The 11,842-nt window shown below is 38.4% G+C and overlaps 1 long non-coding RNA gene across 1 annotated transcript; it reads left to right on the forward strand.

Annotated features, from left to right (window-relative positions):
- The first annotated feature begins 1,127 nt into the window (after positions 1–1,127).
- Positions 1,128–11,454, forward strand: LOC137229286 (uncharacterized). The gene is made up of 3 exons (XR_010945621.1): positions 1,128–1,213; positions 6,810–6,902; positions 10,774–11,454. It is a non-coding gene; the product is annotated as an uncharacterized lncRNA (long non-coding RNA).
- Positions 11,455–11,842: the final 388 nt, after the last annotated feature.

An 11,842-nucleotide genomic window follows, 5' to 3' on the forward strand; every position in this document is an offset into this window, starting at 1 on the left:
ATGATAACAGCAAGGCCTTTGATTTCTTTCTCTTATTTCTAATTAGAAATAGCTCGATAGTGTAATGGAAGCCAATAACAGTATTTGAAATAGTTGCTAATATTGATCAGGTGCTTAATATGGATCCAGGACTGGGCTAATTGCTTTTTACCCATTACTTAATTCTTACTTAATCCATTGGGAAAAGGTATTAATATCTCTATTTTACTGATAGGTAAAGTGAGATTAAAAGATGGTAAGCGGCGCCTTTCCGGCTCTGCACGCGACGCCGGGGGAGAACCCTGGGGGCGCTGTGCTGCAGCCTCTTGGTCCCTGTTACATCTGTTCGAGCCCTGCACTCAGGGGTCCGTCCCTTGCCACCCCGGTACCCTTACGTCTCTCAGCCCCCAGCTTTTGCTCTGAGAGGCCCTGACCGGGCGCCGAGAGGGGGGCAGTGTTGTGTGCTACCGCCCCTCTCCCCCGAAGGCAGCGTCCTGTGCTAAAGAAAGGACTTGAGAGGAAGAATCACCGTAGGATGGTGAGCTGAAAGTGAGAACCTATAGGCAAAGTGTAAAGGGCAGCTTCCCAAGTTTATTGCTCCCTTGTATCTCCACAGCAATTAAAACACTGGAGGTGAACTGGAAAGATCTGGAAAGACCTAGATCCTACCACCTCAGATCAGAAGAAATGTCAGCAGCAACCCCTGCTCACCAGAAGGAATCAAGAAAGGACAGCTCTCCTGCTCACATATTTGTCCTGCTCTTTTTACCATCCCAGTCATCATTGCACAGAGTTTACGTTTAATACCAAATGCTTGTAGGGCTACCAGGTCCCATCTCTTTTTTTTTTTTTTTTTTTTTTTGCGGTAGGCCTCTCACTGTTGTGGCCTCCCCCGTTGCGGAGCACAGGCTCCGGACGCGCAGGCTCAGCGGCCATGGCTCACGGGCCCAGCCGCTCCGCGGCATGTGGGATCTTCCCGGACCGGGGCACGAATCCGTGTCCCCTGCATCGGCAGGCGGACTCTCAACCACTGCGCCACCAGGGAAGCCCCCCATCTCTTTTTTAATTGTAATCTATTTGTATCTTTAAAGTGCTTCTCTTATAGACAATACGGGTATGCACTGCTTTTTGAAAGTTTGCTTTACCTCCTTCACTTTGATGAAAGACCTACATTGGTACCTGTTGTCGCTAAATGAAAGAAATCTGAAGAGGATTTTCACTTTTACGAAAAAAGGTGAAAACCGAAAATAGCTTTCAGTGTTTGTTGTGCAGTGAGCTGCTTTAGAGGCGGTGCAAACCCTGAGCATCAAGAGCGGCACCTCCAAGCTCCTTCCCTGGGAACTACACTCAGCATCTCAGCATTAGGCCGCCATAGCTTTGAGCATCTGTGCTTTATCTTGATTTATTTTGTGCATCTATTAACAAGATGTGTCCTAAGGTAATTGCTTTTTTGCTTTATGCCATTTTGGCTTACAAAAGTTTTCACAGGAATCCTCCACTTTTGGATAGTGAGGGAGACCTGTATATGGTTGAGTATTACTTTTTCATACAAATTAACAACCTGTGTCTTTTAACTGGAGTCCATTTACACTTAATGTAATTACTGATATGGTTGGATTTAAATATGTCATCTTGGTATTTGTTTTCTAATTGTTCCATCTGATCTTTAGTTTCTCCTTCCTTTCCTGCCTTCTTTTGGGTGAATAGAATATTTTTAGCTATGCTTCTTTGTGTTATTTCACATAAAAGTACTACTTATCCATAAAAAATTTTTTTTAAAGTAAAAAATAAAATAGAATAAAAGATGGTAAGCAATTTGCCTGAGGTCACACAGCTACTAAGTATCTGAGCTGAGATTGGAATGCAGGTTTGCCTACCAGGCAAGTTTTTAACCACTATGCCTGTAGGTGACTTGATAAGACCTGATTTCCTGCAAAGGAAAAGAATTAAGACAGTTTCAGTCAGCATTTACCAGAAACATCTTTTCTCAAGGATCTTTTAGAAAGCAAAACATGGTTATACAGACTAAAAGAAGACTGAGTGACCTATCTTAAACTATGACTATATTTCTGATGTCACTATTTTATAACTAGTCTTTATACAGTCTTTGCGAATTATATGCTGGATAATGAATTTTAAATTGTATGTCTAAGTAGAATAAGAACTCTAAAATTAGTGGGTTATATTTAAGTGACCACAAAATAGATAAGGTGCACAATTAAAAAGTACATTTCTTTCAAACCCCTAATTTGTGTTAGAATATTCAACTGCCATCCTCTATGTGCAGGCATGAATTTTGATCCAGTAGCAATAAAGTCAGGCCCAGAAGTTTGCAGATTCAGAATTATTTATCAGCAAGTAGTATTACTTAACCCACATTTGACAAAACTGTTTATGTTCACAGACAATTTTGGGTTTTATCTGAATCTAGAAGAGTTTGGAGATTAGCCTGATTAACCTGAGGTAATGGGTAAAATTTTAGGTGAGAAATGTCATTTTGCTAGTATCTTAATGGGTTTGTCTGATCACCCTATAAACTAGACCAGCAATTCTCAAAATTTGGGGTCTTGGGACAACTTTACACTCTTAACAATATTGAGAACCCCAAAGTTTTTGTTTGTGTAGATTTTATCTATCACTATTTTCCATATTAGAAATTAGAGAAAATATTAAAATACTTACTAATTCATTTAAAATTATAATAATCCTATTACATGCTAATGTAACAGGGAAGAGCCAAATCTGACTACATGTTGGATCTGTTTCTTTTATTTAACCTTTGCTTCCCGTTGCTTTTCTTCACTAAAAGAAGGAAAGCAACGGGAAGCTTGCTTATGTATTATGTGTCGGGGAACCCTGCCCCTCTGCCTGAATGTTAAACCAAAGTGCCTTTGTTTAGGGAAACATCTGGACCCTGTCCACCTGTAGATGTCTGTGAGAAAGAAGAAATTAACACATCCCCTCCCTGAGGCTGGCCATTCCAGGGGATATTTGCAAAACTTATGGCCTTTTTACTTTACTTCCTCATCTCCTCCCCCTCTCTGTGCTATAAAAGAAACTGGCATCCAAACCCCATAAGATGGTTTTTAGGAGACTAGTCTGCCATCTTGCTGGCTTTCTGAATAAAGTTGTATTCCTTGCCTCAGCACCTCCTCTCTGATTCATTGGCCTGTCATGTGGTGAGCAGAGAGAGCTTGGACTTGGTAACATTAACATAAATAATATATTTTATGAAAATAACTATATTTTTGGAGACAAATTTGTCAGACAAAAATATGTCTGATTTAATAGAAGAGAGTAGAATTCTCCTTGCTGCTTCTGAATTCAGTTTTTTGTGATAACATATGTCATATGACCTTTGCAGAACTCCAATATTTACTCATGAGAGAATGAAGGTAAAAAAACACAAATAACATCTTCGTATTGCTATGAAAATAATTTTGACTTTATGAGTTTCCTGTAAAGGTATTGGTGACCTCCAAGGGTCCCCAGATCACACTTTAAGAGCCACTGAACTGGGAAAATGGGTTATTCAGAGTTCAGAGCTACAAAATAAAGAGCTAAAACAATATCAGATACTTTCTAATGACCAATATTCTTTAAAAATTTTTGTCAACATTTTTCTTTTTTTATTGTGGTAAAATATATATTACATAAAGTTTATCATTCTAACCATTTCTAAGTATATAGTTCAGTGGTTTTACATACATTTACATTATTGTGAACCATCACCACCATCCATCTCCAGAATTTTCTCATCTTCCCAAACTGAAACTTTGTACTCATTAAACAATAACGCCTCACTTTCCCTTTTCCCCAGACCCTGGCAACCATGGTTCTACTTTCTGTCTCTAAATTTGACTATTTCTAGGTACCTCTTTTAAGTGGAATCATACATTATTTGTCTTTTTGTGACTAGCTTATTTCACTTTCACTTAGCACCGTGTTTTCAAGGTTGATCCATATTAAAGCATGTGTCAGAATTTCGTTTTTTTTTTTTTTTTTTTTTTAGTATTTAATTATTTGGCTGCATCGGGTCTTAGTTGCAGCATGTGGAATCTTTAGTTGTGGCATACGGGATTTTTTAGTTATGGCATGTGAACTCTTAGTTGCGGCATGTGGGTTCTAGTTCCCTGACCCAGGAATCGCACCTGGGCCCCCTGCATTGGGAGTGCAGAGTCTTAGCCACTGGACCACCAGGGAAGTCCCAGAATTTCATTTATTTTTAAAGCTGAATAATATTCCATTGCATGTATATACCACATTTTTTAAAAATTCCATTGCATGTATATACCACATTTTTTTAAAAAAATGGATTTTTTTGTCATTTTGGGTTTTTTTTGTCATTTTTTTGTCATTATAGACAACATAATGTCTATGTTGATAGACATTATGGGTTGCTTTCACCTTTTAGCCATTGTGGATAATGCTGTTGTTACAGGGAAGAACAAAATCTGGCTACAAGTCAGATCTGTTTCTTTTACTTTAACCTTTGCTTCCCACTGCTTTTGTTCACTAAAAGGATACTGTCTATACATAATGGCCTGCCTTGGGGAACCCTGCCCCTCTGCCTGAATGTTAAATCAAAGTGCCTATATTCAGGGAAACATCCAGACCCTGTCCACCTGTGAATGGCTACAAGAAAGAAGAAATTAACACATCCCCTCCCTGAGGCTGGCCATTCCAGGAGATATTGGCAAGACTTATGGCCTTTTTACTTTACTTCCTCACCTCCTCCACCTCTCTGTTCTATGAAAGAAACTGGCATCCAGACCCCGATAAGATGGTCTTTTTTTTTGTTGTTATAAATTTATTTATTTGTTTTTATTTTTGGCTGTGTTGGGTCTTCATTGCTGCATGCGGGCTTTCTCTAGCTGCAGCAAGCGGGGGCTGCTCTTCGTTGTGGTACGCAGGCTTCTCATTGTGGTGGCTTCTCTTGTTGCAGAGCACGGTCTCTAGGCACGTGGGCTCAGTAGTTGTGGCTCATGGGCTTTAGAGTGCAGGCTCAGTAGTTGTGGTGCACAGGCTTAGTTGCTACGCGGCATGTGGGATCTTCCCAGACCAGGGATCGAACCCGTGTGCCCTGCATTGGCAGGTGGATTCTTAACCACTGCTCCACCAGGGAAGCCCAAGATAGTCTTTTTGAGACACTAGTCTGCCATCTTCTCACAGTGTGCCAGCTTTCCGAATAAAGTCATTATTCCTTTCCTCAATACCTTGTTTCCCGATTTATTGGCCTATCGTGCAGCAAGCAGAGTGAGATTGGACTCGGTAACACTGCTGTGAACACTGATGTACAAAGATCTGTTCGTGGGCTTCCCTGGTGGCGCAGTGGTGGAGAGTCCGCCTGCCGATGCAGGGGACACAGGTTCGTGACCCGGTCCGGGAAGATCCCACATGCCATGGAGCGGCTGGGCCCGTGAGCCATGGCCCCTGAGCCTGCGCATCCGGAGCCTGTGCTCTGCAACGGGAGAGGCCACAACAGTAAGAGGCCTGCATAACGCAAAATAAATAAATTAAAAAAAAAAAAAAAAAAAAAAAAAAAGATCTGTTCGTGTCTCTGCTTTCAGTTCTGTTGGGTGTATACCCAGAAGTGGAATTGCTGGATCATATGGTTGTTCTATATTTAATTTTTTGAGGAACCACCATATAGTTTTCTCACATCAATATTTTTAACACTACTTATTTCTTGCTAAAACTTTTAAAATACATTATTTGTAGTACAGAAATATTTTTTATTTTCATTGGATTTTGTCCAATAACTAACATTCAATGGATTTTATATACATTGTAAAGAATGATGAATTCTCTGGAAGATAGCTTTCCCATAGCTCTAGCTTTCAAGGAACTCTCAAACTACATTTAGAACACGTAAATTAAATTCCACTAGTAAAAGAATAAATATAAGAGAAGAAATAATATTTATTGGGCACTGAGTATATTCCAAATACAGTTCTAAGTATTGGGGATATAAGCAGTGAACATGATGGAGTCCTTCCCTCAAAGGTGAGCTGTAGTTTATCACAAATGTTCTGGAACAGTGACCCTCAGACCACAAGTGATCAATGTACCTTCAGGTGGTCTGGGAGCTGTCAGAAAAATCAACAGTAAATCACCATGATAGTGTGTATCCTTCACCAGTGGTGCAACACTGGGCAACCTTGAGAAACAATCCCAGTAGCATAAATCCCTGTCCACCAAGAATTCAGGGACAGACAACCATGAAATGCTAAATATCTATGCTTGCCAACACCCAGAACTCCAAGGGTCAGAGAAGTTTTTAGAAGCTTTTCTAGAAAATGCAGAGGAACAAGAGAGGATAAAGAAAAAACTTGTCAGAGGGAAGGAGTGGGCAGTAGTTCTAGATGTGTTTGTGCTCCCTCTACCTTGAAGCTCTAAGTCTGGTGGTCCTTAGGTGAGCCTAAGCTGTGACGTCTCTCCAAGATCTGGGCAGCTGGGGAATAGTGTGGGCTCAATTGACTGTCCACCTATCCTATCCTTCAAGGAGTTCGGCTACGGCTAAGTAGCAATGGCGTTCACAGCAGAAATGGTGTCTTTATCTGGTCATTGTGGTAAGAGGAGAAGGTGTTAAAAGTATCCACATATATCTTCCTCTTTCCGCCCCATTTTTCTTCTCTTACTAGCTTTCTTGTCCCCTCAAATTATCAGTTGCTAATGTGAAATTGCATATTTGAGTGCGATGACTTTTTGTGCATATATTCTGCTATAATTACTCATGTCAAAATATCCTAGTTCAGGACAGATTTGCCACAGAAGAACTTTAGAGTAAAAAATATGAATAAGATTGATTTATATTTGTTTGTTTCAAGTGCAAAGTCAACAGGATTATGTGAATTCCAGGAAGGTGAAGAAACAGTCAAGTATGAAAACTATGACTTCTGATTTGGTATCCTTCTGAACAGGTGAGAAGCAGATCCCAGCACTCAATAGATTCTGTACTGTGAAAAGTTATCATTATAAAACAATGAAGCACTGCCTTAACTGTGACAGTTTATATACTCTGATGAAGTTCATTCAGTCTTGAACCTGAACACAAGGAATACATTGGAATGATACAAAAACCTCCCACACTAAAAATACACATTAAAAAAATCCATAAAAGAAACGCTTGATTGCTTATTTTTTCTCCTGGAAGATACACTAATGTTACACAGAATAAGAAGGAGGTACCATTGATAGTAATAAATGATGCAAATCACAATGCAGGAAAAAAAAAAAGAGTACTGTATTTTAATACAATTAGGGTAAAGAACACCACAGAAAAAATTTTGAAATACATTCTATAAGATCAGTAAGATTCATGGCTGACAATGTAGAATGTGAGCACTTCACAGGTTATTGTCAGAGACTGTGCATTTCATTTTTCTCCACATCTCCCTTAATACAGAGGCCGATGGTTCTAAGTTTCTGGTCTATTTTAGCTATTCATGGTCAGGCTATAACTGATGGCTATTCTGCTGGCCATAATGTGCACCACCATGATAGGAGAAGCGATTCTCAAAGAAAACAGTAGAAAATCAGTTCAAACAATTTAGCGTTAGAATAAATTGTGCCTTAACAAAACCCATGAGTTGGGTTATTGGTAGCAGTGAGCATTCATTCATTCATTCTTTCTTTCTTTCAACATTTATTGGGCGCCTGCTATGGGCCAAGCACTGTGGTAAGCACTGGGTATAGAGTGGTGAGCAAAATAAACCTTGACCCTGTCCTTAGATCTGTTTCTTGCTGTTCCAAATTTATTTATTAATTCTGTAGTGATATTGTTTTGGCCCTTGTGCCAGTTTATAAATATCATCTCTCACCTCCATACCCACCCTTCATTTCTCCTGGTTTGTGATGCTGGAGCTGGGACCATGCAAACCACATTTCTCCTTTGCCAGTTTCCCTCTGTTAGGTGCTTCTAATAGGAAGTGTCAGAGAGAGACTTAAAAGCTGGAGGAGGGAGGAGGGATTTCCTCATTTCTTGTTTTCCTGCTCTTTTCAGTGGCACCTCAGCCTCACTTCTTCACTAGGACAGTGTTGCTTTGATCCAGGAGAAGCATAGTCAGTTACAAAGTCCAATTTACAGTCACTGTTTGTTTAACACTTGCAGAACCAGCCTCATTGCAGCCCCTCAAAGACCTCAGCACCAGCTGGTCAGCACCTCTTCCCTACAGGTCTGGGTCACAGTTCTACTGAGCTCCTCTTCTAAGAGACCACAGAACCAGCTAAGCAACACTCCCTTCTCAGAAGCCTGGTACTCAGTTCATTGGGGCCCCTTCTCAAAGTTGCAATATATCTATATCTATATCTATATCTATATCTATATCTATATCTATGTTTATCTATAATCTTATTGTTCCTTTTTTCCCTTTCAATTCTTCAGTACTTAGTTAACAATTCTTCAACTCCCTTGGTTAAAATAGCTAGTATGGTTTCTGGCTCCTGATTGGATCCTGACTAATACAGTCTTAATTTGTTTCCTAAATTCTATGTTCTCTCTTTTACAAATCTCATTTTGTTGTTTTATCATTTTATAAGTTCTTATTTTATCATAAACATGCCAGCAGAAAGAACTCTTACATTTTTTCTATACTTTGTGTTGTTTTCCAGACTGCATTTGGTGTGCCATGTTCCTTTCCTTGTTACTCGGTTGTTTTTTTTGTTCTGTTTTGTTTTGTTTTGTTTTATGAGTATATTTGCAGAGTTGCTATGTGTTTCTTTCATCTTGCCCATGCATAACATGGTCAACTCTTTTCTAGACATGTTTTGCTCTGACAAAAAACAGGTAAATCTCTCTTGACAGCCTTTCTTCCTACCTGACAAGTGTTTGTCTTTTCCTATAGCTACGGTTTGAGAATTTGTATCAGGAAGAGATTAAGACCTATGAAATGAGAAATAAATATACCATATTTTCTTATTATAGAATCTCAGTAATTGTTACATAATGAAATCTCTCCCTGCTGGACTATGACCTTTTCTAATTTCAGAAGTCACTCTGCAAATATGAATCATGCTGAACAGAGTACGGTCATATTTTTATTGTATTTTTAAAATGGACAATTAAGGGCAACTTGTATTAAGTGTATAACTAAGTAATGTTCATTAAGAAACTTTTAATTTTGGCTTTCAAGTTGCAAAAATAATGTAACCTCAAGATTAAAGAAAAAAAGCATATCATACAACCTTGCTATCCTTGCTGCTATTAACTGGACTAGGGCTGTGGACATTGGATCCTGGTCAGAGGTCTACAGTGTGGTCTTGTGTAAGAGCTCTGCTGAAGAAAGACTCCCCCCCTCACACCCAATATCACATAGCAAATGTCAAAAACAAACAGATACTCTTTTTGAGGGCATTTGAACTTGAGACATAAGAGAAATAGTTTGGTAGTAGTAGGAATAGTAGAAGTAAAGTTAAAGAGTATCTAAATCTCCTTAAAAGCAGAGTACCAGAGTTGGGACTGAGAGGTTATCATTGTTTGATGATGACAATACAACTTAATGTCTTATACTTTAAGACTTTCCAGTTCTGGAACTGTGACATTCCTATAAGCCATGCTATTATCTTTCAATAAATCACCATTATTTAACATGGCTTGAAACATAAAAGAGTATAACTTATAATTTGTTTCTAGTTTTTCACTCTTCTATATAAACAGCTTCATGTATACAATTTTAATCTTCGGTTAAATTATTTCCATAATATAAACTCCCAGATGTGGTCTTAATGGTTTCAAGAAATAAAGATTATGGTTTTTGCTACCTATGTTGCCATATTACTTTCCAAAACTATTGTAGGAATTTATCAGCAAGATTTGAATAAAGTCTTAGGTATTGATTTTGTATTTATGCTAATTTTATAGGTATACAATTGTACCTCAAAACTTTCTTAGTTTATATTTATTTCTTTGATTTATATCCAATATTGTTGAGAAAATTTTGATGAACTTTGTGCAGACCCCCTAGTCCACATGCCCTATGAACCAGCAGACACAACTTCAAAGCTGCAAGTTGATGACATTTGAGTCAGCAATGTGTAGATCTTAGATTGAATTCTAGCATTTGTGCATTTGAAAACAAAGACTTGATTAAATATAGACCACAATGTGAGATCGACAGGCTTCTGCTTGGACTAGACATGATCTCATCATCAGTGCTTCAACAAAAGACCACTATTCATTGCATTAATTTTGATGTGAGGATTGGCTTTTATTCTCTTTCCTTTTGGTCTTAACTAACAGGAATAATCAAAATGAAATCTCAAAAATTTGGGGGTCCCCAGATTGATTTTCCACTTGAACTCATGTATAATTGCCAAACCAATGCTTTCATATACTTCTATTATCATATAGCTGTCACTTTTAATAGGATGTCTTCAGATTTCATTGTGGTCCTGAAATTACCTACTCTGAATAAAGAAAAACTCTTCTGATTTTGTTTTGATGGTTTTGATAACTAAGAACTTCCAGCATGGAAGGGCAAACAGACAGAAAGCACCAGTTAATACCTGCTTTTGGATCCACTCTCTGGTTTCTCAAGATAATCTGTACCAAAGTAAAAGAGATAATGTGGAGGGATTCAGCCAAGATGGTGTACTGAGTAGAATCGTTTTACCCCATTCAACATACAGAAATGCTAGATTAAAAAATAATTAAAAAAAATTTATACCCAAGTTCAAAATTCGGGAAAAAAAATTCTCCAGAAACCTATAGACATAGAGGGGAGAAGGAGTTGACACTTTGCTGCCTGTAGGAGGAACCAAACTGACCTATGCCTTTGGGTTGGACAAATCTAGGCATGGAAGCTGAGGCTGCTGGTCCTGCACCTGCAGGGAGCTGTGAAATTACTGCACTGTCCAAGAATGGGGACCAGGAAAGCCCAAGGCCCAGAGTTCTTGCAAATGTGAGCCAACTAGCCATGGATGAAGACAGGATGACATGCAAGTGATGGAGATCTCACGGACTACTCTGAGTGAGAGTTACCCTAAATTTGGACTGCCCAAATCAAGAAACAAACATAAAAATGTGTGAAAACCATAGTACTCAGGCATAAGTAACAGTGAAACCATCCCATAGGGAAGCTTCCATCACCCTGGTACTCATGGGACACCATGTAATTCTAGCTGAAGAGAAACTCTCAGGCAAAAAATAAAAGTTTGAAAACAGCACATTGATGTTTGAGCTGGATTTAGAAAACAAATTAATACCCAGATATCTGTTATTGAACAGACTTTTTCATATATACAAATACTAAGAGAGTTTATTATCCATAGACACCTGATGAAAGAACTACCAAAGAATGTACTTCAGCAAGGAGAATGAATACAGGAGGAGTGGACCTGGAGAAGCACTGAACTTGGGAAAAATCACAACTGAATTTTAAAAGTGTGTAACTTTTGGTTTTGCCTTGGGAAATACATTTCTATTCAATGTCAAATATAATGTTGAAAGAAAAATTCTTGCTTCTGCAAATTTTTCCAGTAGACACTGAAGTTATAGCTGTCATCAGATAGATCAAAAACATTTGGTTTCCTTAACATAATGCCCAGACTTGTACCACAAGTATCACAAACTCTTAAAAATGAAAATTATACATTCAACAGTCATAATTAAGTCTATAGCTAGGGGCTGAGAAAAAAAGAAGGGTCAGCTTTTAATTTGGACTTAACTGTTATAAATTCCAGTAAGTGTTAATGCCTAAAGTGAGATGGAATCCCCAGTATTAATCAAGAATAAATGACATCAATCTTTAAACATCCTATACTTGGTCTGAGGTGAGTCTATCCTTTGACTTTTTGTAACCTTTCAACTTCTTTCTTGAATTAAAGGGTTTGAAGAAGACTACAATACTTATTACTGTAAACC

Source organism: Pseudorca crassidens, chromosome 1 (assembly GCF_039906515.1).
Source record: "Pseudorca crassidens isolate mPseCra1 chromosome 1, mPseCra1.hap1, whole genome shotgun sequence".
NCBI classification, from domain to species: Eukaryota; Metazoa; Chordata; class Mammalia; order Artiodactyla; family Delphinidae; genus Pseudorca; species Pseudorca crassidens.